Source organism: Lolium rigidum, chromosome 7, assembly GCF_022539505.1.
Source record: "Lolium rigidum isolate FL_2022 chromosome 7, APGP_CSIRO_Lrig_0.1, whole genome shotgun sequence".
NCBI lineage: Eukaryota > Viridiplantae > Streptophyta > Magnoliopsida > Poales > Poaceae > Lolium > Lolium rigidum.
The window spans coordinates 329,370,514-329,377,263 of NC_061514.1; positions in this window are offsets into that span (position 1 = coordinate 329,370,514).

The following is a 6,750-nucleotide window of genomic DNA, read 5'->3' on the forward strand; positions in this document are numbered from 1 at the left end:
GTGAAAGATCTCCTTCTGCCGGGAACACGTGTCCTGGTAGTCTAGCCGAGGCCAAGAGAATCACGTGCCCTCTCGACTTACCCCACGAAAAGTATCACGCTTTGCATCAACGATCGTATCATGTATCGCAAGGAGCACATGGACAAGACCAAATGTCCTGTGTGTGAAGCTGAACGGTACAAGAAAGGGAAGAAGAAAGCTCCTCGGAAAGTTGTGTGGTACTTCCCGCTCGCCCCCGGCTTCAACGGTTCTACGCGGACCGCAAGGAAGCAAAGCTCATGCGGCGGCACGCGAAAGAAAGGAGGCGGTGTTGAATGATAAAGAGCGGATTGAGCACCCGGTGCTCGACGCACCCTTCGGATGCAAGCCGGTGGAAAGCATTAGACAATGAATTCGGAAGTTTTGGGGCAGATCCCGAAACATCGGGTTGGGTGCGAGCACGGACGGATTCAATCCGTTCGGAAACCAGAGCAGACACACATAGCACATGGCCCGTGTTTGTATGGATCTACAACCTCCCGCCACGGCTGTGCATGAAGAGGAAGTACATACGGATGAGTATGCTAATTCAAGGGCCGACACGGCCAGGAAACGATATCAACATGTATCTCGAACTATTAAAGGAGGAGCTTGAAACGTTGTGGGCGGAGGAAGGGGTAGATACATGGGACGCCGTCGCGGAAGAATATTTCCCTTTGAGAGCCGCGTTGATCACGACGGTGCGGGACTACCTCGGATACGGTTACATTTCGTGCCGGGTGTGCCATGGACACAAGGCATGTGTCGAGTGCATGGAAGAGACGATGTTTTTGCAGCTTGGTAAGGATGGCTCTTCGAAAACGGTTTACATGGGGCATCGAAGGTGGCTACGAAAACTGACCCGTGGAGAAAGCGTGGAGATCTGTTCGATGGTACAAATGAACCCCGAGGACCTCCACGTAAGAAGAGCGGCGAAGAGATCGATACATTACTGAAAGGTTGGAAGGAGTGCCCTGCGCCGGGAAAGAAGAAGAAGAAAAAGGAAACGACGCCGCTCATTGGTGTATGGAAAAGGAGGTCCGTGTTTTGGGACTTGCCGTACTGGAAAATTCTCGATACACCTCACTGCCTTGATGTCATGCATATTACAAAGAACGTGTGCGAGAGCTTGCTTGGCACTCTTCTCAACATGCCGGACCGGACCAAAGATGGGCCGAAAGCAAGACAAGACACCGAAAGTTTTGGGCATCGGGGAAGAGCTTCGAGATCCCGCCGGCCCAAGAGGGACGATCGGAGGAGGAGGCGGACGGCGGTCGAAGCGCAAAAGGATTAAGCAGCCGGACTATTCTTGTCCCCCCTCCTGCTTCACTTTTAGTCCGGCCGAGGTCGATCAATTTTTCAATTGCCTTGTAGGAGTCGAGTGCCCTTCGGTTACTCCGGGCTAATAAGCGGATACATGGACCCCAAGAAACGAAACTTCGGCGGCATGAAGTCTCATGAGCAGTCACGTGATGATGACGCGGATTCTTCCGGTTGCAATCCGAGGTATAATGGATGACCATGTCCGTGCAACGCTGGCCGGGCTCTGTAACTTCTTCGACGTCATAACTCGGAAGTCGATAAGCGTGAAGAAACTCGCAAGGCTCCGGGAAGAGATCGTGGTGATCCTATGTGAGATGGAGATGTACTTCCCGCTTGCATTCTTTGACGTGATGGTCCATCTGTTGGTCCATATCATGGATGATATCGTCGATCTAGGGCCGGCATTCTTACACAACATGATGCCGTTTGAAAGAATGAATGGGGTCATTAAAGGATACGTTCGTAACAGGTCACATCCGGATGGAAGCATCGTACGAGGGCTGGCTCACCGAAGAGTGCATCTCTTTACGCACGAATTATCTAGACATCGAGGACCCTGTTGGTTTGCCTCAAAACAAGTACCTCCGTAGGTTCGAGGGAGTAGGCCACAAAAATGGAAGGAAGGAACGCACGTGCACATGTCCGGTCGGAGTTCCGACTTTGACGAGGGCCAACTTAGTAGCGCTACAACACATTGACTTGATCGATCCTTGGTTGAAAGAGCACAAAACCATGATAGAGAACAGTGGCAAGCCGATGATGACGGAAGCAGAAATATACGAGAGCACAACTCCTCTTTCGCGCGCTGGTTCAAAGACCACATTGATGCTAATCCCCCACCAATGGATTCGACAAGGATAAACTAGTATTGGCCTTGTCACATGGCCCCGCGCCCAACATCATGACTTACCAAGCGTACGATATCAACGGGTACACATTCTACACGGAAGAAAAAGACAAGAACGGTGTTTACCGAACTCGGGGGTAACGATGGATTCCTGGACGGGTGACGTAAAGACTAGATACTACGGAAGAATCGAGGAAATGCGGGAGCTTAGCTACGGCCGGGGAGAAAGTGCCGATGTTCCGTATCGAGATGGGCTAAGAGCGTCGAGAAAGAAGACCGGTATTTCACCACCATGTTTCTACCCGAAGCCAACAAATCAAAGTCCACGAACGCCACCGCGCAGAATGAGCCATGGGTGCGGCGAGAACACGTGCACCAATGCTTCTTCATAACCGACCCATCCGGGCCTAGCCGTGTTATCGTGAGGAGAGGCAAGAGGACCATCGTCGGAATGGATGGAGTCGCCAACGAGGAAGACTTCGAAGGACAAGTCGGAGACCCAATGATGGAAGAATCCGAGGACGAAGACACAACATACACCACAAGAAGAAGCGGGACCACGCTACCGAGGTCGGGTCGACCCTTCAAAAGAAGAAGTCACGACACGGGGCTAAATTATTCAACGACGAGCAAGAAAAGCAAGAAGAAAGCGAAACACTCTTCTCAATCGATGATGTAAAACTTTATTTGCAATGTATAACTCATATTTTGTGTAATTCATAACTACTCATATTGTCATGGCCAATATTTTATGTATGACTAATTAATATTGTGTTGGTCAATATTTTATGCATGCATGTATATAACTCATATTTTTTGTAATGCATAACTCATATTGCTTGGTTATTATCTTGAAAAGAGAAGGAAATAAAATAGTATAGGATTTGTGGGAAAAGAAAAGAAACATAAAAGAAAGTGAAAAGAAATAAAGAAAAGAATAAAAATAAAAGAATAAAAAGAAAGTGAAAAGAAATAAAGAAAAGAATAAAAAGAAATGGCCAGCCGGGTTGGGGGACAAGTCCCGGGTATAGGCTGGGCTCACCTTATGCCGGCGCACCACCTGTTTGGTTCGCCGGGAGTACGATGTCCCGGCGAACCAAACATGTGGTGCGCCGGCAATAAGGTGAGCCCAGCTATACCTGGGACTTAACCGCTGCGCGATCCTCTCTTCTCCCTCCCCATTCCCAATCGATCGAACCGCGCCGCCACCGTCGATCTCGAGCGTCGCCGCCACCATCGATCTCGAGCGCCACCAAGATTCCTCGCTGCACGCCGGAGCCTCCACCAGCCCCACCACCTGCCCGTACGCCGCCGCGTGGAAGGCCCGGATCCACCGCTCGCCCGCCGCTACGAGAGAGGAGGAGCGAGGAGCAGGGGAGCCCCGGATCGACCTGCCGCTACCCCGCCGCTACGGAGAGGAGGAGCGAGGAGCGAGGGAGCCCCGGACCTGCCGCTAGCCCGCGGCTGTCGACCCCCTACGCTAGTCGGGTAATTTCTCCTTCTCCTCCTCCGCCCCCAATCCCACTAGGAGCATCTTATTTTTGTTCTTGCGGTAGTTGAATTCTTGCGCCGATTCTTGTATTACTCATAGCAAATTGAATTTGATGCTCTGGTTCATAGCAAATTTGATGCCCTGGTTGGCCACTAGTTCATAGAAAATGCCCTGGCTGCCATGTCACTGCTAGGGTTTCACCCACACTAGGGTTGCAAATAAAGATGTTGAATTACACACTAGGCAGTATGTTGGTTCTTCATTAAATGAAAATGAAAATTGGTTACACACTAGGCAGTATGTTGAATTACACACTAGGCAGTATGTTTTGCTAGATAAATTGGTTTAGTTAAATCTTAAACATGTTCTCAAGAATTTGGTTTATGATGAAAATAGAAACTAGACACTTAGGAAGTATGTTGGTTCTTCATTTAAATCCCTACTGCCAAGAATTGGTTGATATATAAAATTCATTTAGTGATATGCAAAAATTCATAGGTTAATTTGTTCTCTGGTTTGAAAAAGGAAAATGAATGCTAGCAGTATGTTAGTTCTTGATTAAATGCATTCTCGGTTTGCTAGGTAAAGCGAGGTTTAGCTCACCAAACCATTTATAAAATGCCCGAAAATGCTAGCATCTTGGTGGTGTTCTATGGTTTAAAAATGCTAGCATTTTGGTTATGGTACTGCCAATTCATATAAAGTTCATAGGAGAAAAGAATGCTACTGCATTTATTCTGCAGTTTAATAATGGTTCATGCTATATATATGAAATGCTCTCGTAATTTTTCAACTAGAAATAAAATGATGCAGTAGCTTTAAATGATATAGCAATAAAGTTGAAAATGAACTTTATATATGTTGGTTTAGTTGGTTTAGATGAAATGCAAATGAAGTAGCTAGCTACTTTATGCTACTTTATGCTACTCGTAAGTGCTATCAAATGCTAAGTGCTACTGTAAGTGCTATCAAATGAATTTTGATGTTCACTAGCTGTAGGTTTACTTAATTTAAAAAGAACAAGTGCTAGCAGTAGGTTTAGTTCATAAAAAGAACAAGTGCTGTTGAAAAAAGAAAATAAAATGCATGCTACTTGAATTTATGAATTAAGTAGAACCGGATGCTACTTGAAATGCATGCTACGGCAATGAAACTTATCATAGCTATGACATTATGAATTAAGTAGAACCAGGATGCGATAAATTGCATTTAGTTGATTTATGTTGGTTTACACATTCTTGATCCTTGCCATAAATTGCTACTTGCTTCAAAATGCTTTGGATCAAAATGTCTATAAGACAGGTTCATTTAGTTGATTTATAATTGGAGCTTTCTGATAATCCACAAATGAAAACTGGTGCTATGTTCCTTATCTGTTTGGCACTGTTTTAATTATGTAGCCAGAGAGTAGCATGGTGTTGATGTAAAATGGTTATGGTGTAAAATGCAGGGCTAGCATGATAAAATTATAAGTGGGTACAAGCTCTGTTTGTAAAATGTAAAATGTAAAATTATAAGTGGGTACAAGCTCTGTTTGTAAAATGCAGGACTAGCATGGTGTTGATGTAAAATGGTTATGGTGATAAAATGCAGGAGCACTTGTTTTAATTATGTAGCCAGAGAGTAGCATGATGAAATTCTGTTGTTGTCTGAGTGTGAGAATTTGATTTACATTCATGTACTTGTAATGCTAAGTGCTACTGTAATGCTACTTGTAGTGCTATTGCGATGGTTATTGTGAAATAAAAATGAAAATGAAGCTGCTCCCCTACTTGTAATGGTCAAGTTATATTGTCTCTCGTTTATGGTGATGGTTATGGTGTTCATGGCTATATATATGTGAATTGCATTTACGTTACACGGGGATTGAGTTGCTATTGAGTGCCGGAATGTCGATTCATTTCCGTTCCGGCAATTCTAGCACTCGGCATGACCAATTTTTAGCAAAGGTCATGCCGAATTTTCCGTGAATTCTAACTCTTTTTCATCTTCTATTAGTGCAAGCCACCATGTCGTCTCAAGAAGAGTTAGAGGAGCACTACAATAGGCACTTCTTTAGGACGGAGGAGGATGCCGTCGCCGCTGGTGTTGGCGGCGACGAGGACCATGAGATGGAGGATGCCGCTGGGGGTAGTGCCGACGAGCCGAGCGGCAACGAGGCAAGCGCCGCCGCCGGGGGTAGTACCTACGAGCCTAGCGGCGATGAGGCAACCGGCGACGATCCTAGCGGCGCCGCTGGGAGTAGTGGCACCGGGACAAGTGGAGCCAAGAGGCCGCGGAAGGCAAGGCGCCAAAACACGGTCGGCACCGGCAGAGACACAGTCACAGAGGTGGACCCCGCCAGTGGTTTGCCGGTGGAGCCTAAGGATGTTGCCAAGGGGTACGGCAACCAACTGGCATGTATCCTCCGAGAGGTCGTCAATCTCAACGAGACGGACCTCCGAGCTGAGAGCAAAGCGCCTTTGCGAGCCCAGCTCATTGCGAGGTTGCACGCACGATACAAGTTCCTAGGCGACTACGCCTCCAGTCATCAAACCAACAACATTGTGAACTCACAAGCCCTCTTGAAGTTCACCAAACACCTCAGCAGCTATAAGTACATGGTGCGGAAGCTGATTGCTGAGGGCAAAGGTTTCGAAGAGGTCCACTCCGCCTTTCCGCATGTCACCCAGGCGGACTTTGATGCTTTTGTGGCCAATGAAGAGCTACAAGCAACCAAGAATCGCAAGTTGTGGGGGAAGGAAATGCGGGAGCTTAACATCGGCAACCACAACCTTGGGAGCCGTGGGTACGAGGGAAAGGAGCCCTATTGGGCGAAGGAGGATGAGGCGTATGTAAATGCCGGCATTGAGAACCCCTGGCTCAAGTACAAGGACCCGCTTGAAAGAAGATTCATCAGGTCCCGGTACCATAAGAAGAAACTAACCGGGGAACTTGTCACGGACCCGAAGGTCGTAGCAGACATAATTTGGTTCACGAACGACCGGAAGGTCCTGGCGTTGGAGAAAAAGCTGGTAAGCAATTTACCGGTTTTATTAGATCAAGTATCGTTCATATAATAGTAGCAACA